This window comes from Bombina bombina, chromosome 2 (assembly GCF_027579735.1).
Source record: "Bombina bombina isolate aBomBom1 chromosome 2, aBomBom1.pri, whole genome shotgun sequence".
NCBI lineage: Eukaryota > Metazoa > Chordata > Amphibia > Anura > Bombinatoridae > Bombina > Bombina bombina.
Genome location: NC_069500.1, coordinates 275,185,338 through 275,210,862, shown reverse-complemented (window position 1 = coordinate 275,210,862; position 25,525 = coordinate 275,185,338).

Genomic DNA, 25,525 nt, shown 5'->3' with positions numbered 1-25,525 from the left:
GGTCCCGGATCGGGGGCCAACATTTCATGCTGTCTTGGTAGCAGTGGCAGGTTTCTTGGCCTGCTTACCCTTGTTCCAGCCTTGCATTGGTCTCCAAGCTGGCTTGGCTTGAGAAGTATTACCCTCTTGCTTAGAGGACGTAGCACTTTGGGCTGGTCCGTTTCTACGAAAGGGACGAAAATTAGGTTTATTTTTTGCCTTGAAAGGCCGATCCTGAGGAAGGGCGTGGCCCTTACCCCCAGTGATATCAGAGATAATCTCTTTCAAGTCAGGGCCAAACAGCGTTTTCCCCTTGAAAGGAATGTTAAGTAGCTTGTTCTTGGAAGACGCATCAGCCGACCAAGATTTCAACCAAAGCGCTCTGCGCGCCACAATAGCAAACCCAGAATTCTTAGCCGCTAACCTAGCCAATTGCAAAGTGGCGTCTAGGGTGAAAGAATTAGCCAATTTGAGAGCATTGATTCTGTCCATAATCTCCTCATAAGGAGGAGAATCACTATCGACCGCCTTTATCAGCTCATCGAACCAGAAACATGCGGCTGTAGCGACAGGGACAATGCATGAAATTGGTTGTAGAAGGTAACCCTGCTGAACAAACATCTTTTTAAGCAAACCTTCTAATTTTTTATCCATAGGATCTTTGAAAGCACAACTATCCTCTATGGGTATAGTGGTGCGTTTGTTTAAAGTGGAAACCGCTCCCTCGACCTTGGGGACTGTCTGCCATAAGTCCTTTCTGGGGTCGACCATAGGAAACAATTTTTTAAATATGGGGGGAGGGACGAAAGGAATACCGGGCCTTTCCCATTCTTTATTAACAATGTCCGCCACCCGCTTGGGTATAGGAAAAGCTTCTGGGAGCCCCGGCACCTCTAGGAACTTGTCCATTTTACATAGTTTCTCTGGGATGACCAACTTGTCACAATCATCCAGAGTGGATAATACCTCCTTAAGCAGAATGCGGAGATGTTCCAACTTAAATTTAAATGCAATCACATCAGGTTCAGCTTGTTGAGAAATGTTCCCTGAATCAGTAATTTCTCCCTCAGACAAAACCTCCCTGGCCCCATCAGACTGGGTTGGGGGCCCTTCAGAAATATTGTTATCAGCGTCGTCATGCTCTTCAGTATCTAAAACAGAGCAGTCGCGCTTACGCTGATAAGGGTTCATTTTGGCTAAAATGTTTTTGACAGAATTATCCATTACAGCCGTTAATTGTTGCATAGTAAGGAGTATTGGCGCGCTAGATGTACTAGGGGCCTCCTGAGTGGGCAAGACTCGTGTAGACGAAGGAGGGAATGATGCAGTACCATGCTTACTCCCCTCACTTGAGGAATCATCTTGGGCATCATTGTCATTATCACATAAATCACATTTATTTAAATGAATAGGAATTCTGGCTTCCCCACATTCAGAACACAGTCTATCTGGTAGTTCAGACATGTTAAACAGGCATAAACTTGATAACAAAGTACAAAAAACGTTTTAAAATAAAACCGTTACTGTCACTTTAAATTTTAAACTGAACACACTTTATTACTGCAATTGCGAAAAAACATGAAGGAATTGTTCAAAATTCACCAAATTTTCACCACAGTGTCTTAAAGCCTTAAAAGAATTGCACACCAAATTTGGAAGCTTTAACCCTTAAAATAACGGAACCGGAGCCGTTTTGAACTTTAACCCCTTTACAGTCCCTGGTATCTGCTTTGCTGAGACCCAACCAAGCCCCAAGGGGAATACGATACCAAATGACGCCTTCAGAAAGTCTTTTCTAAGTATCAGAGCTCCTCTCACATGCGACTGCATGCCATGCCTCTCAAAAACAAGTGCGCAACACCGGCGCGAAAATGAGGCTCTGCCTATGCTTTGGGAAAGCCCCTAAAGAATAAGGTGTCTAAAACAGTGCCTGCCGATATTATTATATCAAAATACCCAGATAAAATGATTCCTCAAGGCTAAATATGTGTTAATAATGAATCGATTTAGCCCAGAAAAAGTCCACAGTCTTAATAAGCCCTTTTTGAAGCCCTTATTTACGATCGTAATAAACATGGCTTACCGGATCCCATAGGGAAAATGACAGCTTCCAGCATTACATCGTCTTGTTAGAATGTGTCATACCTCAAGCAGCAAAAGTCTGCACACTGTTCCCCCAACTGAAGTTAATTGCTCTCAACAGTCCTGTGTGGAACAGCCATGGATTTTAGTGACGGTTGCTAAAATCATTTTCCTCATACAAACAGAAATCTTCATCTCTTTTCTGTTTCTGAGTAAATAGTACATACCAGCACTATTTTAAAATAACAAACTCTTGATTGAATAATAAAAACTACAGTTAAACACTAAAAAACTCTAAGCCATCTCCGTGGAGATGTTGCCTGTACAACGGCAAAGAGAATGACTGGGGTAGGCGGAGCCTAGGAGGGATCATGTGACCAGCTTTGCTGGGCTCTTTGCCATTTCCTGTTGGGGAAGAGAATATCCCACAAGTAAGGATGACGCCGTGGACCGGACACACCTATGTTGGAGAAATATAATTATACATTAATATTTGATAGATAAGTATCTGTGATCTTTGATATTTTATTTAATCTTTTTATTATAAAACAGTTTATATATTATTATTATTTTGTGTGACAGTACTTCATGACTCCATATATATAGTGAAATGAAGATAATAATCAGTTTAGATTAGTAACTATATTTATTTTGAATTATGGACAGGGAATATCATTGTTTAAAATCACACACAGATAAATATCCATAGTTTCTTGATTTAAAAACAATATGAGATGTAGTTGTGACTAATGGTAGGATATTCTCATTACATTGTATATAATTGTGTATAATATAAAAAAATGTTGCAATATTATTAGAGATTCTAAATAGATGATATGTGATGTTGAGATAATCACATTGCATTTCCTTATTTGGCATATAAGGGCTTGACATTACCTACCAATCATATGGCTTTTCAAGCTTTATAAAGGGGGGCGGTGTCTCTGATTTATTATCTATGAGTATGGGTACTACCGAAACGCGCTAGCTCTGAAGAGTGCTGTGCCTTTTTTTTATGATGCACCTTTAAGCCATTTGTATTCCACTGTATTTGTTATTTTAGATACCATCAATAAAATGTGATCATTTTACTATATTGAGCCGCACTGGGTGATCTTTGCTTTGGCGTGATATCGATTAGTACTGTTTTCCCATAGGGCTCTCTAGTAATTCTCAGAAGCACTTGACCCTCTGACCTGGAAACATATGGTTAATCAGTGATGAGGGTGGATTTTGATTACAAAAAGTTAATGTTGAACATGTAAATGGGTATTTCCCTTGCACAGTAAACAAAGGGGTTACATGAATAGACTGGTATTGTATCCTTGAGGTGTGAATAATCTATTGTATCGGTTAGTTTCGGGTGACTTCCAGTTTCTATTTCAAAGTCATGTACTTTACACACAAAAAGACTTTGTCGGGAGATTTTCAGTTGAAAATAATTATTTTCTGCAGGATTTTAACAAACAAAACGATAATGCATTGTGATCACTTGAGACATTCAACAACCAATTTGGTTGGAAAGCTAAAAGCCTTTTCAGGAGCAGGTCATCAATAGATTGTGATTCATCCCATAATCTGAAGTCTAATGTAACATAAAATACAAAGTACAAGGTGTAAATGTAACAAAACTCTCATGCCATGCAGTCCTATATTGCACTAGGCTTGTCTCCCCTTCACATCAAGAAATGCAGTTAAGTATATAGCAAAAGTTGCCTTTCTAAATCCTCACAAGAGATCTTGCAGAGCTAGATAATAATTTTACAGGGAGTGCAGAATTATTAGGCAAGTTGTATTTATGAGGATTAATTTTATTATTGAACAACAACCATGTTCTCAATGAACCCAAAAAACTCATTAATATCAAAGCTGAATATTTTTGGAAGTAGTTTTTAGTTTGTTTTTAGTTTTAGCTATTTTAGGGGGATATCTGTGTGTGCAGGTGACTATTACTGTGCATAATTATTAGGAAACTTAACAAAAAACAAATATATACCCATTTTAATTATTTATTTTTACCAGTGAAACCAATATAACATCTCAACATTCACAAATATACATTTCTGACATTCAAAAATAAAACAAAAACAAATCAGTGACCAATATAGCCACCTTTCTTTGCAAGGACACTCAAAAGCCTGCCATCCATGGATTCTGTCAGTGTTTTGATCTGTTCACCATCAACATTGCGTGCAGCAGCAACCACAGCCTCCCAGACACTGTTCAGAGAGGTGTACTGTTTTCCCTCCTTGTAAATCTCACATTTGATGATGGACCACAGGTTCTCAATGGGGTTCAGATCAGGTGAACAAGGAGGCCATGTCATTAGATTTTCTTCTTTTATACCCTTTCTTGCCAGCCACGCTGTGGAGTACTTGGACGCGTGTGATGGAGCATTGTCCTGCATGAAAATCATGTTTTTCTTGAAGGATGCAGACTTCTTCCTGTACCACTGCTTGAAGAAGGTGTCTTCCAGAAACTGGCAGTAGGACTGGGAGTTGAGCTTGACTCCATCCTCAACCCGAAAAGGCCCCACAAGCTCATCTTTGATGATACCAGCCCAAACCAGTACTCCACCTCCACCTTGCTGGCGTCTGAGTCGGACTGGAGCTCTCTGCCCTTTACCAATCCAGCCACGGGCCCATCCATCTGGCCCATCAAGACTCACTCTCATTTCATCAGTCCATAAAACCTTAGAAAAATCAGTCTTGAGATATTTCTTGGCCCAGTCTTGACGTTTCAGCTTGTGTGTCTTGTTCAGTGGTGGTCATCTTTCAGCCTTTCTTACCTTGGCCATGTCTCTGAGTATTGCACACCTTGTGCTTTTGGGCACTCCAGTGATGTTGCAGCTCTGAAATATGGCCAAACTGGTGGCAAGTGGCATCTTGGCAGCTGCACGCTTGACTTTTCTCAGTTCATGGGCAGTTATTTTGCGCCTTGGTTTTTCCACACGCTTCTTGCGACCCTGTTGACTATTTTGAATGAAACGCTTGATTGTTCGATGATCACGCTTCAGAAGCTTTGCAATTTTAAGAGTGCTGCATCCCTCTGAAAGATATCTCACTATTTTTTACTTTTCTGAGCCTGTCAAGTCCTTCTTTTGACCCATTTTGCCAAAGGAAAGGAAGTTGCCTAATAATTATGCACACCTGATATAGGGTGTTGATGTTATTAGACCACACCCCTTCTCATTACAGAGATGCACATCACCTAATATGCTTAATTGGTAGTAGGCTTTCGAGCCTATACAGCTTGGAGTAAGACAACATGCATAAAGAGGATGATGTGGTCAAAATACTCATTTGCCTAATAATTCTGCACTCCCTGTAGATCATCTCATATGACTAGAGAGCTTTAGACCCTGAGAGAGAATTTTAACACTGGCAACATTCCATTTTTAATTTATATATATGATGTGTGCGTGTATGTGTGTATATGTATGTATATGTGTGTGTGTATGTATGTGTGTGTATGCATATGTGTGTGTATGTGTGTGTGTATGCATATGTGTGTGTGTGTGTATGCATATGTGTGTGTGTGTACTTGTGTGTGTGTGTAGATGTGTGTGTGTGTGTGTGTGTGTGTGTGTAGGTGTGTATGTATGTGCGTATGTGTATGTATGTGTGTGTGTGTGTGTAGGTGTGTATATATATGTGTGTGTGTATAGGTGTGTATGTATATATGTTTGTGTGTATGTCTCTGTATATGTATGTGTGTAGGTGTGTCAATATGCTATATGTATGTGTGTGTGTGTCTGTAAGTGTACACATATGGTAAATACATGTTTGCTCATGCACATATATATGTCTGTAAAAGCTTGTGTGTCCATTCTTATGTATTTGTGAGTATATTATGGGTGGAATACTACTTTAATTCTCCCTTTTTTTATCAGTTTGTAAAATGCCTATTATTTTTTCTTGCAACAGATATGTAGCAGTCTAAATTAAGATATTATACTTCAGATGTTATCTTCTTTTGTTAACGCTGACCCAGAGCATCAGGGCTTCATTTCATCCATTTCACAGGTAATGGCTTTTATTTTCAAATTCAACCAGTCATAAAATTGACTTATTCCTGTGTTCAGTGAAGCATTTTTAATTGTGCTTTTTTAGTTTAAAAATAACAGTAGAAGGCATTAAATGGAAGCAAAATATGTCCTCTGCAAAACATGGACTCAATCTAAAATAAAAACAAAGCATGTTATTAGTGAATACACCATCATTACAGCAACAGCTATATATTTAAAAAAGTGACTTTATGGCTATAATAAAAAAAAAAAAATTATCTAAACGGTTTATTGTCATACAGATGATAATAAGGCATACAAGAAACACAATGAACCAGACTATTATTCTAAAATAGGGCTGCAAGAAAAAATAGGTTCAGTTTTATACACCTATAAATAATAAAAACTACTGAAAACAAAGCAAGTGGATTTGTGATTTTATACAGTATATTATGTTAAAGGGGCATGTGTGCATAATATATATCATGAATTGCAAAAATAAAAATGATGCAAAAAATTGTAGCATTTCCACTATCCCCAGAAAGGGGAATTAAAAACGTTAGCAATTGTACATGATGCACACTGATTCCTTAATCAGTATTAGAGCTTATTGATATCTGTCTCTAATTGGCCATATGAAAGGAGATAAGATTAACAATGCTCAAGAGGGTGTGCTTTTGAACTGCATGTCAATGAATATTTTGCTAAAAAATTGCTTTATAACAATGATTCTATATGCAGATCTTTTGCAATATAGTTATTCATTTATTTAGACCTAGAATACAAGTGGAGCGCTATTGACAGTGCAAAGTGTGCTATCAATATTGCAGGACCATGCTAAGATTAGTGCACAATCTTGTATTACTAGTCAATGGTAAAACTATGGTTGCCATCTTCACTTCAGGCCAAGGGGCCCATTTATCAAACTGGAGCTTGAGGGCCCGTGTTTCTGGTGAGCCTGCAGGCTCGCCAGAAACAGCAGTTATGAAGCAGCGGTTTAAAGACTGCTGCTCCATAACCCTGTCCGCCTGCTCTGAGCAGGGGGACAGACATCACTGAAAATCAACCCGATCGAGTACAATTGGGTTGATTGACACCTCCCTGCTGGTGGCTGATAGCGGCGTTGCCCTAGCAGCTGACAAGAGCTGCTGGTGCAATGCTGAATACGTAGAGTGTATTGCTCTCCGCATTCAGCGCGGTCTGGCGGACCTGATCCACACTGTCGGATCAGGTCCGCCTGACCTTTAATAAATATCCCCCAAACCTGAACACTTGTACTATGTATAATAACACACATACACAAACTCTTACATAGACACACACGCTCTCTCGCACACTCTCTCACACATACTCTCTCACACACACACTCCCTCAAAGACATTCTTTCACACAAACAGTCTCTCTCACATAAAACACTCTCTCTCACACACTCTTTGGGGTAGATTTACCAATTACCGGGTGGACATTATTCGCTGTAGTGAATCATGTCTGCCAGACATGCTGTCGGCATTTAACATTGCACAAGTATTTCTAGGGAAATGCTTGTGCAATGCCGCCCCTTGTACATTCACAGCCAATCGCCAGGGAGTGTCGATCATCCTGAATGTATCGGATTAGGATTTTTAACTTAAGTTTCCGGCGAACCGGAAACTTCGGGAGTAGATTGTTTGATTATTTTTCAATTTGTCAAATAGCTGTTTACCGAGGACATGATAGATATTTAGCTGCCTACAGAGGACATGACAGGCAGCTAGCTATATAAGGAGGGCATGACAGGCAGTTAGCTGTATACTGAGGTATGACATATAGATAGCTGCATTTAGAAAAAATGCCAGATATTTAGCAGTCTACAGAGGGCATGACAATCAGAAAGCGGTATACAGAAGACATGATAGGCAGATAGCTATATACAGAGGACATGACAGGAAGATAGCTAGATACAAAAGAAATGACAGGCAGATAGCTACATACAGAGGGCATGCCAGGCAGATAGCTGTATACTGAGGTATGACACAGAGGGCAAGATTACAAGTGGAACAGTATTTAACGCTCCCGCTCAAGCACTAACTCCTCTAGAAGTAAGGTTGTTGCACGTGTCGGGTAGCGCTCATTGAAAGTAAAATATTTTGCTCTTCCACTAACCCGATGCACATAAAAATCTGAACTTTAAATATTGCACGCATGTTAACTTATTCCCCGATAGAAGTCAATGGAGCAAAAAAGTGGAACATCTTTTTAAAAATACTTAGAACATTTTATTTTGCTATTTCCAGAACATTGGAATGTCAAATATTTATAGCAAATACATAGTTAAAAACTTTATTAAATTAAATGAATATTGCATAAACATGCTTTGACATGTTTTCCTCTACTTAACTGCAAAGGGCTCCAAAGCACTATATATATATACCTATAAATGTGTACATACAGTATGTATTAATGTGTTTTTGTGTGTATATGTGTCTGTAAATACATAAATATACATATAAATACATAAATACATATGTACCCACACATAACACTGTATAATTTAAAAAGATTGCATTAAAATGTTATAAGGGCTCAAAGATAATATTTTTTAATAATAAAAAGTAAAAAATAAAATCTAAAAATCTTCAGACCTGTTGGAGAGGTTGTTATCAAGATGGTAACTTACTACACATATGGTGGAATTGTTCTTCCATTAAGATATACTGGTCCAACATATTTAACCACATTAATAAAGTCCTACATACCCAACTCTCTCCTAACCCAGAATTGATACTGCTCAACCACCCTAACAAATTGTCTGTAAAATCAGAAAACACCTATTCCAAATAATGCTCAAGGCAGCTAACCAACTAATCCCGCGATATTGGAAATCTACACAAATCCCCCCTATTTTGGAATATTTTGGAATTTTATAATCTAAAACTGGGACAACTATCCTTTTTTCATGACATACCATTTCTCTGGGAATCTTATATAAATAGTGATACATAGCCATATACAATTAGACAAAGGTAATCTTTTACCAAGTTAACCACACCATTTTCTAGATCCCTTGACAACTTAGAAAACTTAGAAATTAGTAGAGTACTTTCTTAAAGACTCAAATTATGTTTAACTTGTCCATGCTTGTTTCTTTCCTTTTTTGTAATTTATTTTTTCTTTGTTAAGAAAAGTTAACTAATACTGGTTATTGATAACGGTACAAAATGTAGTAAATTCCTGTGCATTGTATTGAATTTTCTTTAGAATATAAATCCCAAGCAGCCTTCCTTACACCTAGATTTAGAGTTTTGCGTTAGCCGTCAAAAGCAGCGTTAAGGGGTGCTAACGCTGCTTTTGAGCGCCCGCTGGTATTTAGAGTCAGCCAGGAAAGGGCCTACCGCTCACTTCCCTACCGCGATTCCAGGCTACCGCAGATCCCCTTACGCCAATTGTGTATCCTATCTTTTCAATGGGATCTGCCTAATGCCGGTATTTGGAGTCTTGGGAGAAGTGAGCGGTAGACCCTCTACCGACAAGACTTCAGCCGCCAAAAAAAGTCAGTAGTTAAGAGCTTTATGGGCTAATGCCGGAACATAAAGCTCTTAACTACTGTGCTCTAAAGTACACTAACACCCATAAACTACCTATGTACCCCTAAACCGAGGCCCCCCCCCACATCGCCGCCACTCTAATAAAAAATTTTAACCCCTAATCTGCCAACCGGACACCGCCGCCACCTACATTATACCTATCAACCCCTATTCTGCTGCCCCTAACATCGCCGACCCCTATATTATATTTATTAACCCCTAATCTGCCCGCCCTAACGTCGCCGCAAACCTAACTACACTTATTAACCCCTAATCTGCAGACCGGACCTCGCTGCAACTATAATAAATGTATTAACCCCTAAACAGCCGCACTCCCACCTCGCAAACACTAGAATAAATAGTATTAACCCCTAATCTGCCCTCCCTAACATCGCCGCGACCTACCTACAATTATTAACCCCTAATCTCCCGCCTGCACTGTCGCCGCTACTATAATAAAGTTATTAACCCCTAAACCTAACTCTAACCCTAACCCTAACACCCCCTAACATAAATATAATTTAAATTAAACGAAATAATATTCCTAAAATTAACTAAATTATTCCTATTTAAAACTAAATACTTACCTATCAAATAAACCCTAATATAGCTACAATATAACTAATAATTACATTGTAGCTATTTTAGGATTTATATTTATTTTACATGTAACTTTGTATTTATTTTAACTAGGTACAATAGCTATTAAATAGTTAAGAACTATTTAAAAGCTACCTAGTTAAAATAACACTACACTATCATTAAATTAATTAAATAAATTACCTACAATTACCTAAAATAAAATACGATAAAATAAACTATTCTATAATACAAACCCCCCCCCCCACTAAATTACAAAACAATTAAAAAAATTACAAGCAGTTTAAACTAATTACACCTAATCTAAGCCCCCTAATAAAATAAAAAATCCCCCCCCCAAAAAAAATTCCCTACCCTATTCTAAAATACAAAAGCAATCAGCTCTTTTACCAGCCCTTAAAAGGGCTTTTTGCGGGGCCTTGCCCCAAAGTAATCAGCTCTTTTACCTGAAAATAAAATACAATACCCCCCCCCAACATTACAACCCACCCCCTACATACCCCTACTCTAACCCACCCAAACCCCCCTTAAAAAAACCTATCGCTAACCCCCTGAAGATCATCCTACCTTGAGTCGTCTTCACTCAGACGAGCCGAATTCTTCATCCAATGTGCGCAGAGGAGGTCCTTGATCCGGTAGAAGTCTTCATCCAAGCGGGGCAAGAAGAGGTCCTTCATCCGGTAGAAGTGTTCATCCAGGCGGCGTCTTCAAGCTTCATCCATCCGGAGCAGAGCCATCTTCCAAGGAGCCGACGCGGAGCCATCCTCTTCTACCGACGAACTAACGATGAATGAAGGTTCCTTTAAGGGACGTCATCCAAGATAGCGTCCCTTCAATTCCGATTGGCTGATAGAATTGGCTGTTCCGATTGGCTGTTCCGATCAGCCAATAGAATGCGAGTTCAATACGATTGCATCAGCCAATCAGATTTTTTCAACCATTATTCCGATTGGCTGATAGAATTCTATCAGCCAATCAGAATTGAAGGGACGCCATCTTGGATGACGTCCATTAAAGGAACCTTCATTCGTCGTTAGTCCGTCGGTAGAAGAGAATGGCTCCGCGTCGGCTCCTTGGAAGATGGCTCCGCTCCGGATGGATGAAGATTGAAGACACAGCCTGGATGAACACTTCTACCGGATGGAGGACCTTTTCTTGCCCCGCTTGGATGAAGACTTCTAGCGGATCAAGTACCTCCTCTGCGCACCTTGGATGAAGAATTCAGCTCGGCTGAGTGAAGACGACTCAAGGTAGGATGATCTTCAGGGAGTTAGCGATAGGTTTTTTTAAGGGGGGTTTGGGTGGGTTAGAGTAGGGGTATGTGGGTGGTGGGTTGTAATGTTGGGGGGGTATTGTATTTTATTTTCAGGTAAAAGAGCTGATTACTTTGGGGCAAGGCCCCACAAAAAGCCCTTTTAAGGGCTGGTAAAAGAGCTGATCACTTTTGTATTTTAGAATAGGGTAGGGAATTTTTTATTTTGGGGGGATTTTTTATTTTGTTAGGGGGCTTAGATTAGGTGTAATTAGATTAAACTGCTTGTAATTTTTTTATTTTTTTTGTAATTTAGTGTTTGTTTTTTTGTATTATAGAATATTTTAATGATAGTGTAGTGTTAGTTTTAATTGTAACTTAGGTTAGGATTTATTTTACTGGTAATTTTGTATTTATTTTAACTAGGTAGCTATTAAATAGTTCTTAACTATTTAATAGTTATTGTATCTAGTTAAAATAAATACAAAGTTGCATGTAAAATAAATATAAATCCTAAAATAGCTATAATGTAATTATTAGTTATATTGTAGCTATATTAGGGTTTATTTTATAGGTAAGTATTTAGTTTTAAATAGGAATAATTTAGTTAATTTTAGGAATATTATTTTGTTTAATTTAAATTATATTTATGTTAGGGGGTGTTAGCGTTAGAGTTAGGTTTAGGGGTTAATAACTTTATTATAGTAGCGGCGACGGTTTGGGCGGGAGATTAGGGGTTAATAATTGTAGGTAGGTGGCAGCGATGTTAGGGAGGGCAGATTAGGGGTTAATACTATTTATTCTAGTGTTAGCGAGGCGGGAGTACAGCGGTTTAGGGGTTAATAAATATATTATAGAGACGGCGAAGTCCGGTCGGCAGATTAGGGGTTAATAAGTGTAGGTAAGGTAGCGGCGATGTTGGGGGGGGGCAGATTAGGGGTTAATAAATATAATATAGGGGTCGGCGGTGTTAGGGGCAGTAGATTAGGGGTTCATAGCTATAATGTAGGTTGCGGCGGTGTCCGGAGCGGCAGATTAGGGGTTAATAATATAATGCAGGTGTCAGCGATAGCGGGGGCGGCAGATTAGGGGTTAATAAGTGTAAGATTAGGGGTGTTTAGACTCGGGGTTCATGTTAGGGTGTTAGGTGCAGACTTAGAGCGTGTTTCCCCATAGGAAACAATGGGGCTGCGTTAGGAGCTGAACGCTGCTTTTTTGCAGGTGTTAGGTTTTTTTCAGCCCAAACTGCCCCATTGTTTCCTATGGTTATATCGTGTACAAGCACGTTTTAGCTGCTTACCGCTACCGTAAGCAACACTGGTATTGAGGGTTGAAGTGGAGCTAAGTTAGGCTCAACGCACCCTTTTTTGAGCCTAACGCAGCCCCTCAGACAACTCTAAATACCAGCGTTGTTGGAAGGGTGCGTTGGCAAAAAAAGCAGCACTAGCTACGCGGCTTTTTACCGACAAAACTCTAAATCTAGGCGTTAATTTCTAAAGTGGCTATTGTCAAGCTCCATTTATTATCAAGAATTGTATTTGATTGGACATGCCAAGGACTAAGTTTTGCCGTTTAGAACTTTAACACTGTAGCCTGTGCTTGATTATTTAAGAGACTTTGATCCTTCTAAAAACAGGTATACCTTATTATGTGCCTTAACATATATTGTACCATGTTTCTCACAGTTTTGTAATGTTTTAAAAAAAATTCTTATAAAAAGAAGATTTAAAAAAAAAAAAAGTTAAAATAATTATATGTGAAGAATTTAGGAATTTAAAATAGTGATCTTAAGGTGCATTATTGAAATATTGATCATTAAAAAAACTTATTTAAAATTATTAAACAAACAATAAAAATATAGATATATTCTATAGATTATTATGAATATTTTATAGTATGTTTAATAATTTTTAAATAATGTTTATTACATTTTTTTTAAAAATGTACGGTATGTAATATTTCAAATAACGCGCCTTAAGATTACTAAATATTCATGTGCCCTAACTAGACCACTTTAAATCTAAATCACAAAACTAGATGCACAAATGCATACTTTAAATTCCTATGTTCTTAAAAAAACTGTTCTTTTTATTATTAAATATATATTTCTATATATATATCTGATAATGTTCATGTAAAATACATATCTATGCCTATATATCTATACGAGTAGATATACAGGTATAAGTATATACAGATATAGAGAATGAGTATTTGCAATAAAAAGGACATTATCCTGTAACATTTGAATGTTTAATATGTACAGTAAATATACAGTAAAACACATAAATACATAGATAATGTATACATATAAATACTGATATATTTTTTTTAAGTGAGAGTGCCCTTCTGTGGAAATGTGTATATATATATATTAGACTTGTGAATTCTGATCCTTCATGAGGATCTGAATTCTGGAAATAAGCACTATTTGGCTCTTTTTGGAGCCTGATTGAGTATAAGACCATCATGTTAAGATCTGGATTTGCACAGATCTTAACGTGCTGATCTTGCACCAAAATTAACATGGCTCTTAACAATGGACCCCGATTGCACAAGTCTAGAAATATTTATTTGAGAATAAATAGAACATATTCATCTAAGTGAAGAACATTGGAATGTGAAATATTCATAATTCATGTTGGGTTGAGAGCACTTGAAGAAATACGATCTGGTAAGCGCATGAGTATGGGTGTTTTCACACTCCTTTGAAATCTATGTGGGAATATGTTAACGCTCCATCTAGTGAAGTTAATGTGTGAGCGGGAACACTAAATTGCGCTCCACTTCTAACCTAGCCAATATTCGTTACAAAAATTGTGTCCAAAACTAAATTTCCTTGGCTGCACAAGTCTAATGTAAACTATACGTTTATTATTTAAATAAATTGGGATGGTCTCAAAGTGGTATACATATTTGTGTATACATTTGTGTGTATGTACTGTATATAAGTGTATATATGTGTTTATATATTGTAACAAGAATCTTTGGCAACCACTGTCTTCTAGGGTTTAAATGCAATAGAGGACAATAAAGTTAAAGTTTGCAAAACTATATTTTCTTCCAAAATAGCAAGGTGACTTTAACAGCAGCACACAGTTTGTTCACTGGTAAGGCAAAAGGAACAGATTCACTCTCTGCACAAGCTTCTAAAACAGCAAATCTCTGTTTGCATTGTCTGCAGCAATACACATGTCCTTTACAGAATGTAACAGCAAACAGAAATCCAGCAAAACTTTTAGTACATCATATTTTTCACAACACATCATATCAGGCCTCCTGCCTGGCTGTAATCTACTTAGCTAGAGAAATGCTTCCCTTTTAAACCATAGGAGCAGTAATAAGGAGCCACACCTGAGTTTAATTGTCTTTAACAGCTGTAAGGTATTCACAACTAAAAAACACTAATCACTTCCCTGGGGTTTCTGAGCAAACTGGTAAAGTGAAGTGTATTAAACTTGGTCTAATATATACTCCCTCTATCACCAAACCAGACTTTCTGTCACACTTCCTCCACCCCAGCTCACACTTGGTGGAGTGAGCGACCATAGACATTAAAGAGTGTACCCTTGAAAGACCATCAGCATTGCCCTGCAAAAGACCTGCTCAACAAAGAAATGAAAAGGCTGCATACTAAGAAACCATCTAGTCACTCTTGCATTCCTCTCCTTATTCTGACCCATCCATTTGAGAGGAGCATGATCTGTAATCAATCTGAATTCCCCCCCCCCCCCCAGCAAATAGTACCGAAGAAACTCCAAAGCCCACTTAAAAGCTAAACATTCTTTTTCAACAATAGAGTAATTTTTCTCTTGTTGGTTTAATTTTCTACTAAGAAATAATACAGGATGCTCCTCCGCTTGGTACACTTGGGAAAGAACAGCCCCCACACAAACATCAGAAGCATCAGTCTGCACTATAAAATCTTTACAAAAATCTGGAGTTACCAAAACTGAATAGGCACACAGGGCATCTTTCAAATGCTTAAAAGCCTTGTCTGCTTCTGTAGACCATTTAACCACCACTGGTGATTTTGCCTTTGTAAGATCAGTTAGAGGAGCAGCTATTGTAGCAAAATCTGGAATAAACCTTCTATAATATCCAGTCAAACCCAAAAAAGCTCTAACTTGTTTCTTAGTTAGGGGCTAGAGCCAGTTTTGTATGGCTTCTATTTTTGTTGTCTGTGGCTTAACTAATCCTCTCCCAATTGTATATCCCAAGTACTTCGCTTCCACTAAACCTATGGTACATTTTGAAGGATTCGCAGTTAAGCCAGCAGAGAAAATGGAGTCAAGAACTGCCTGAACTTTTGGGAGATGTGATTCCCAATCTGTACTATAAATGACAACATCATCAAGATACACTACAGCATAATGAACATGGGGCTTTAGAATTCTCTGAAATGTTGCAGGAGCACCATGTAACCCAAATGGCAAAACTGTATACTGAAACAACCCACCTGGAATTGAAAAAGCAGTTTTCTCCTTTGCCTGATCAGTGAGGGGTACCTGCCAATAGCCTTTCGTTAAATCAATTGTTGTTAAATAACGTACTTTTCCTAGTTTTTCTATTAACTCATCAACCCTAGGCATTGGTTAGGTATCAAATTTTGAAATACAATTTAATTTACGATAATCATTGCAAAATCGTAAAGTACCACCCGGTTTAGGAACTGACACAATTGGACTGCTCCAATCACTGTATGATTCTTCAATCACCCCAAGTTTTAACATTTTTTCACCTCCAATTTAATAGCCTCCCTACGGGCTTCAGGAACTCTATATGGTTTAAGGGAAACTTTTTTCCCTTGTTCTGTAACTATGTCATGTTTAATTACGTTAGTTCTCTCTGGCATCTTGGAAAAAAAACCTCTCTGTTCCTTCTAATAAAGTCCTTGATATCTTGCTTTTAATGCACAGATAGGGTTTCAGAAACATTTAGCTCTGGCTCAGTAACAGGTATCTCTGTTGTATTTACTGCACACAAAATCTCCCTATCCTTCCAGGGCTTCAGTAAATTAATGTAATATATCTGCTCAGGTTTTCTTCTCCCTGGCTGACTCACCTTATAGTAGCCAAAAATGTATTTTCTACTGTAGGGACTAAACTAGTACCCTGTCACCAGGCTGAAACACTAGAATTACAATTATAACTGTGTTTTTGTGCTTCTTGGGCTTTTCCCATATGTCAGCCTCCATTCAATCCTGCATTTGAGATATATGCTTAATAACACTTCTATAGGGTGTAGTTTCCTGTTCCCATGTCTCTTTAACAATGTCAAGTAACCCACGTGGATGTTGACCATACAAAAGTTCAAAAGGTGAAAACCCTGTTGAGGCCTGAGGAACTTCCCTGATAGAAAACATTAAATAAGGCAATGAAAGGTCCCAATTTTTTCCATCCACATCAATTGCCTTCCGTAACATACTCTTTAGGGTCTTATTGAACCTCTCTACCAGCCCATCAGTTTGAGGGTGATATACTGAAGTTTTCAGATGCTTAATATGGAGCAGTTTACACAATTCTTTTGTAACCTTAGACATAAAAGGAGTCCCTTGATCTGTCAACATTTCCTTGGGTATACCCACTCTACTTAACATAAGCATAAGTTCCTTTGCTACAAATTTGGCAGAACTATTACGTAGGGGTACTGCCTCAGGATAGCGGGTTGCATAATCCAGGACAACTAGTATTTACTGGTGTATTTACTGGTGTCCTCTGGCTGACTTCACTAGTGGACCTATCAAGTCCATGGCAATTCTTTCAAATGGCACATCAATGATTGGTAAAGGCACTAATGGGCTACGAAAATCCTTAGTGGTAGCAGTTATCTGGCACTTGGGACATGAAGAGCAATAATTATTAACGGCCTTAATCAACAACTGTTTAACAATATCTGTGCCCTTTTTGTCTATTCTATATAGCAGGTTATTATTTACTTCAAAGTGAGGATAAGGTAATGGATTTTCTGGCTGTGAAATAACACCATTTACAACCCGGATATAATGTCTTGCTTCATCCAAAGATCCTCCCATTGGGCACTTTTAAAATTACCACAATTAACCTCCAAATCTAATAAATCATCATTGCTTTCTGTACTAACACCTGGCTCATTATTCTCGAGAGGCTGGTCTCCTATCAATACAGGCATAGGACAATAAGTTTTACCTTTACTGTTTTCGTCCAAATCAATTTCAGAAAAAGGAAACACAAAATCCTGAATTGTTTCATTCCCTTTGGACTCCTTAGCTGAATTTACTATTAAAGCCCATAATTTAAAAAACTTACGAAAATCTCTACCTATCACCACCTCATGAGCTAAGTTGGGTACTACACCAACCCGATGTTTTAAAGAACCACATTGTGTTTCAAAATTTACATCAGCTGTAGCATATTCACGTTTATCACCATGAACACAAAGAATACCCGTTTTATGCATATGATCTATAGTCACATCAGGTACTATACATTTTGCCACTAATGTAACCATACTACCTGAATCAATATAATGCTTTACACATTCTATCATTTACAGTCACCAAACACATGTGAGAGACACCACTATTATCAGGATGAATACAGTTAGACAGAAATTAGTGCGGCCCTGTATTATCACTTGTACTATAGTCCATCAGTTAATCTTTAAGGGCACAGTCTCTGGCAACATGACCAACCTCATTACAATTAAAACATTTAATACTATAATTAGATTTCCTTCCAGGTTGGTTATATTTAAATGTTCCTCTATCTCCCAGAGGAGTGTCCCTTGTATCTTGTAAATATAACTGCTGGTCTCTCACCCCCCTTCCCCCTTGAACAGTCTTACCAGTTCTTGTAGAGTTCTGGCAAATAGGAGAGGAGGGTAAATCTGCTGGAGGTAGATGCAAAACTTCTCCTGCCACAATATACCTTTCCACTAAAGCAATCAGTTGGTCTGCAGTTTAAGGGTCACCCTGACTGACTCATCGACGCAGGGAAGCAGGTAATCCTCATTGAAAGCGATCCATCACTAGTAACTCCACAATCTTATTAGTGGAGTTAACCTCTGGTTGCAGCCATTTCCTGGCAAGGTGAATGAGGTCAAACATCTGTGATCTTGCAGCTTTATCAGATGCATATCTCCAAGAGTGGAATCTTTGAGCACATACTGCAGACGTCACTCCTAGGCGTGTCAGGATCTCAGCCTTCAGCTTGTCATAGTTACTGGCTTGCTCCGACTCTAGGTCAAAGTAGGCCTTTTGAGGTTCTCCACTTAAAAAAGGTACAAGTATGCTCGCCCACTCATTTGCTAGCCATCCTTCTCTTTCCGCTGTTCTCTCAAAGGTAAGAAGGTACGCCTCAACATTGTCCGCTGCAGACATCTTTTGAATATAGTGACTAGCTTGTATAACTTTAGAGCCTTGACAGCCACCAGCAGGATAAGAGCTCAGTCTCTCAGATATAGCTTGAATCTCTTTCCGCAACGTGCATGTGGCATTCTGCTGTTCCTCAGAAACCTTCCTGAATGTTTTTGCTTGAAATGTGACCATCTGTTGCACCAGCACTTCAGTACTCTCTTTCTGTGTTTTTGCCATAATCATAGCATTCTCCGTCTGTGCCAACACCAACTGCTGCAGAGCTGTTCTGTTTTCAGCAGCTTTTCTATTGGCCTCTTGTTGCACAGAGGTAGACTGAATCAGTGCTTTAATAACTTCTTCCATGTTGTATGCAAATTATAAAACCCACAGACATAAAATGTGGCGGCCCGCCTTCTCCACCATATGTAACAAGTACCTTTGGCAACCACTGTCTTCTAGGGTTTAAATGCAATAGAGGACAATCCAGTTAAAGTTTGCTAAACTTTATTTTCTTCCAAAATAGCAAGGTGACTTTAACAGCAGCACACAGTTTGTTCACTGGTAAGGCAAAAGGAACAGATTCACTCTCTGCACAAGCTTCTAAAACAGCAAATCTCTGTTTGCATTGTCTGCAGCAATACACATGTCCTTTACAGAATGTAACAGCAAACAGAAATCCAGCAAAACGTTTAGTACATCATATTTTTCACAACACATCATATCAGGCCTCCTGCCTGGCTGTAATCTACTTAGATAGAGAAATGCTTCCCTTTTAAACCCTAGGAGCAGCAATCATGAGCCACACCTGAGTTTAATTGTCTTTAACAGCTGTAAGGTATTCACAACTAAAAAACACTAATCACTTCCCTGGGGTTTCTTAGCAAAATGGTAAAGTGAAATGTATTAAACGTGGTCTAATATATACTCCCTCTATCACCAAACTTGACTTTCTGTCACAATATGTACATATATATGTGCAAACATACATATCTTTATATACATGTAAACACACACATACAAATATAAACACATATATAAATAAACATTTGAGTCCTTCCCAGTCAAACACCTTGACAAATAAAATATCCTTAAATGTTATAGTCTCAGTGAGTGTTTTCCAATTGGAGGCATGATAAACTCCTATTGGTGCATACCCATATTCAAATTACTTAATCTTTAACTCTCAGAAAAGAGATAGGATCTCATATCCTAGAGATACCTTTAAAAGACAGGGAAATCAGCACTCTTTTAATATATCAAAAAACACCTATTTATTTATACAGTTCCAAAATCCAGAACTGAAGTAAAAAAAGAGAGAGAACGTAAACAGATGCAGTAAAAATATATTGTACATTCATACATCAAAAACAACAATATACAGTTTGGTCATATAAGAGCACATATATCTCCTATTTATTGCTTAAAAGTTCACTATCTGAGTCTGAAGAAAAAATGTGTGCACACAAAAAATATTAGTTCTTATTCCAGACATGTAGTGGCCAGCACTGGTACACTAGACGTATACATAGAAATTGTACTATTATTCAAGATTAAAAAAAAGAGGCGGACATTTTGTCTGAAAAATTTAAACATAAGGGATATAAAAAAGAAATCATAGAAAAAGCTAGGAATGAAGGACTCACCATCCCAAGAGAAAATCTTCTGACTGCAAATAAAATAAATATAGAGAATAATAAATATAAGTATAAAAAATATAGTGCCAAATTTATTACTACTTACAATGCAGGATCAAAGGGCATTAGATCTATCCTTAACACGCACTAGAATGTGTTTTTAGCTGACCCTCTGTTAGGAGATATTATAGATAAACAACCAAATATAATATATAAAAATAATAGAGTTTTAAAAAGTATCATAGCCCCTTCAAAATTAAAACAAATTCAAACGAAAAAACCTTCTCCAGGATCCACATGGTTAACATTAAAAAACGGTACTTACAAATGTTATAGAAAAGATTGTTGTATGTGTGCTATGATTGACCAAACAACTGAATACACAATGAACTGGAACAGATCAAAAAAGTTTAACATTAATTGTAGAACAACTTGTAACTCCACATATGTTGTTTATCAATTAACCCGTTTATGTGGATTAATTTATATAGGACGTACAAAGAGAAAAATAAAAAGAAGAATATATGAACATCTGAATAATATAAAAAATGGGTTAGAGGGACAAAGCCTATCACAACACTGCAAATATAAACGCAACTGCAAGAGTGAGGGTACTACAGTTAAAATATTAGAATTTATTGACAACAACAATAGTGACCGTTTAGTCAAACTCAGACAAGCTGAAACAAGGTGGATACACGTTAGGCAGCCCGTCCCCCAAATGGGTTAAATATAGACATAGACCTACAAGCCTTCATGTGGTAGTAATTAATATTTATAATAATTGCAAATAAAAGCAGTCATTCATGAAGCAACTAACCCAATAAAATTTATATGACTTTTTACAACATTAAACCACCTCTTACTAAGAATAGCCAGAAACACAATTTTATTCTATAGATTTTATTTTTAGGGATCAGATTATTAGTAAAGTTCTTTTTTATATATATTTTTGTATACATATTTTTAAAGTTGAAAATTTACTGTTCATATTGAATCAAGGGAAATTTAAATGAAATGCTATATTTATATTTTTTATTGTATTAGGTTATCAAAACATCAATTTTTACATGTATTTACTGGGCAATTACAATTAAGTTATTTTATAATTATAGTGCCATACAGTCACATACTAACAAGTGTGAGATATACTTTGTAGCAGTATGGTAGTTAAGTTAGAAATATGGATGTCAATCACCAGGGAGACGCGGGATTCTGTGGAACCCAGTAAATTCAAAAGCGCTTCCGGCATTGTACACAATCATCCGATAAATCATCTCTTGAGAAAGTCCGCCCGTGTTGCGGATGAAACAGGAGTGTTAAAGATTTTTTGGAGCTTAAGATTTAAAAACTTAAAGTCCTAACCGATATTTCAAGGCGACCGCACATAGTGCGTACACAGCAAACAAAGACATTGTATCGCAGTACCCTGCTTGAGAAGGCGTTACACAATCGGTCTTCAAAGATTACCTAACTGCTGGCCGAAAAGATTGGAGTGTTTTAAGGCGAATAACTTATTGCCATCTTGTAAGTGCAATATTGTGTGTTATATATATATGTTGCTTGGGTGTTTCTTGATCTGCGCTGTGTACGTTGCAAATGGTTATTTTGCTCTAAATAGTTCCTCCTGATATATTTCAATGGCAGCTAGTTTCTGAATATTCCACTATCATCAAATGGAATGTGAAGGAAAAAGGTATGGAGTTGAGTTTCAGAGTTCAGCGCACATAGAATGGAGAAAAACAAAAACAAAACCAAATTATGGTGCAGTATGTCAGTACTAGGCTATCAAAAACTAAAAGGGAGATTTAATTGTGCTCACCTTGTTTAACCTCAAACATGTGAGGTATGTTGGAAGCATGGAGGGGATGTAATCCCTATCTGTGGTAAAGATGTTTCCAGCTGGTATGCAGAAACTTTTAGCAGGTGGAAATCTTGATATCCCTGGCGTAGAAATATGTTGGAATTTCAGACAAACTTCTCCTCTCTGGAGTTAGGTAGAGAAACTTTAATTCTTTTTGCTGAATTTCTTTCCTTGTTGCCGTTTATTTCTTTTCCGCTTCTTTATACTTGAAAGGCTTCTCCTCTCTGGAGTATGGTATAAACTTTATCGCCTAGATTTAGAGTTTTGTCGGTAACGACCCGCGTAGCTAACGCTGGCTTTTTTCTGGCCGCACCTTTTAAATACCTCTGGTATTGAGAGTTCACAGAATGGCTGCGTTAGGCTCCAAAAAGGGAGCGTACAGGCATATTTACCGCCACTGCAACTCTCGATACCAGAGTTGCTTACGGACGCGGCCAGCTTCAAAAACGTGCTCGTGCACGATTCCCCCATAGAAAACAATGGGGCTGTTTGAGCTGAAAAAAACCTAACACCTGCAAAAAAGCCGCGTTCAGCTCCTAACGCAGCCCCATTGTTGTCTATGGGGAAACACTTCCTACGTCTGCACCTAACTCTAACATGTACCCCTAGTCTAAACACCCCTAACCTAACACTTATTAACCCCAATTCTGCCGCCCCCGCTATCGCTGACCCCTGCATATTATTTTTAACCCCTAATCTGCCGCTCCGTAAACTGCCGCTACTTACATTATCCCTATGTACCCCTAATCTGCTGCCCCTAACACCGCCGACCCCTATATTATATTTATTAACCCCTAATCTGCCCCCCACAACGTCGCCTCCACCTGCCTACACTTATTAACCCCTAATCTGCCGAGCGGACCGCACCGCTATTATAATAAAGTTATTAACCCCTAATCCGCCTCACTCCCGCCTCAATAACCCTATAATAAATAGTATTAACCCCTAATCTGCCCTCCCTAACATCGCCGACACCTAACTTCAAGTATTAACCCCTAATCTGCCGATCGGAGCTCACCGCTACTCTAATAAATTAGTTAAATATAATTTTATTCTAACGAAATAAATTAACTCTTATTAAATAAATTATTCCTATTTAAAGCTAAATACTTACCTGTAAAATAAACCCTAATATAGCTACAACATAAATTATAATTATATTATAGCTATTTTAGGATTAATATTTATTTTACAGGCAACTTTGTATTTATTTTAACCAGGTACAATAGCTATTAAATAGTTAAGAACTATTTAATAGCTAAAATAGTTAAAATAATTACAAAATTACCTGTAAAATAAATCCTAACCTAAGTTACAATTAAACCTAACACTACACTATCAATAAATTAATTAAATAAACTACCTACAATTAAACCTAACACTACACTATCAATAAATTAATTAAATACAATATCTACAAATAAATACAATGAAATAAACTAACTAAAGTACAAAAAATAAAAAAGAACTAAGTTACAAAAAATAAAAAAATATTTACAAACATCAGAAAAATATTACAACAATTTTAAACTAATTACACCTACTCTAAGCCCCCTAATAAAATAACAAAGACCCCCAAAATAAAAAAATGCCCTACCCTATTCTAAATTACTAAAGTTCAAAGCTCTTTTACCTTACCAGCCCTGAACAGGGCCCTTTGCGGGGCATGCCCCAAAGAATTCAGCTCTTTTGCCTGTAAAAAAAACACATACAATACCCCCCCCCCCCAACATTACAACCCCCCACCCACATACCCCTAATCTAACCCAAACCCCCCTTAAATAAACCTAACACTAAGCCCCTGAAGATCTTCCTACCTTATCTTCACCATACCAGGTTCACAGATCGATCCAGAAGAGCTCCTCCGATGTCTTGATCCAAGCCCAAGCGGGGGGCTGAAGATGTCCATGATCCGGCTGAAGTCTTCATCCAAGCGGGAGCTGAAGAGGTCCATGATCCGGCTGAAGTCTTCTATCAACGGCATCTTCAATCTTCTTTCTTCCGGATCCATGTTCATCTTGCAGACCTCTGACGCGGAACATCCTGCTGGCCCGACGGACTACCGACGAATGAAGGCTCCTTTAAGGGACGTCATCCAAGATGGCGTCCCTCGAATTCCGATTGGCTGATAGGATTCTATCAGCCAATCGGAATTAAGGTAGGAAAATTCTGATTGGCTGATGGAATCAGCCAATCAGAATCAAGTTCAATCCGATTGGCTGATCCGATCAGCCAATCAGATTGAGCTCGCATTCTATTGGCTGTTCCGATCAGCCAATAAAATTATATTTAACTTAGGGGGGTGTTAGGGTTAGGGTTAAAATTAGCTTTAGGGTTTAAAAAATTTATTAGAGTAGCGGTGAGCTCCGATCGGCAGATTAGGGGTTAATATTTGAAGTTAGATGTCGGCGATGTTAGGGAGGGCAGATTAGGGGTTAATACTATTTATTATAGGGTTATTGAGGCGGGAGTGAGGCGGATTAGGGGTTAATAACTTTATTATAGTAGCGGTGCGGTCCGCTCGGAAGATTAGGGGTTAATAAGTGTAGGCAGGTGGAGGCGACGTTGAGGGGGGCAGATTAGGGGTTAATAAATATAATATAGGGGTCGGTGGTGTTAGGGGCAGCAGATTAGGGGTACATAGCTATAATGTAGCTGGCGGCGGCGTGCGGACGGCAGATTAGGGGTTAATAATAATATGCAGGGGTCAGCGATAGCGGGGGCGGCAGATTAGGGGTTAATAAATATAATATAGGGGTCGGCGGTGTTAGGGGCAGCAGATTAGGGGTACATAAGTATAACGTAGGTGGCGGTCGGCAGATTAGGGGTTAAAATTTTTTATTAGAGTGGCGGCGATGTGGGGGGCCTCGGTTTAGGGGTACATAGGTAGTTTATGGGTGTTAGTGTACTTTAGAGCACAGTAGTTAAGAGCTTTATGAACCGGCGTTAGCCCAGAAAGCTCTTAACTACTGACTTTTTTCTGCGGCTGGAGTTTTGTCGTTAGAATTCTAACGCTCACTTCAGACACGACTCTAAATACCGGAGTTAGAAAGATCCCATTGAAAAGATAGGATACGCAATTGACGTAAGGGGATCTGCGGTATGGAAAAGTCGCGGCTGGAAAGTGAGCGTTAGACCCTTTCCTGACTGACTCCAAAGGAACAGAATAGGTGAGCAGATGAAATATAGTATATTTCTTTAAATCCAGT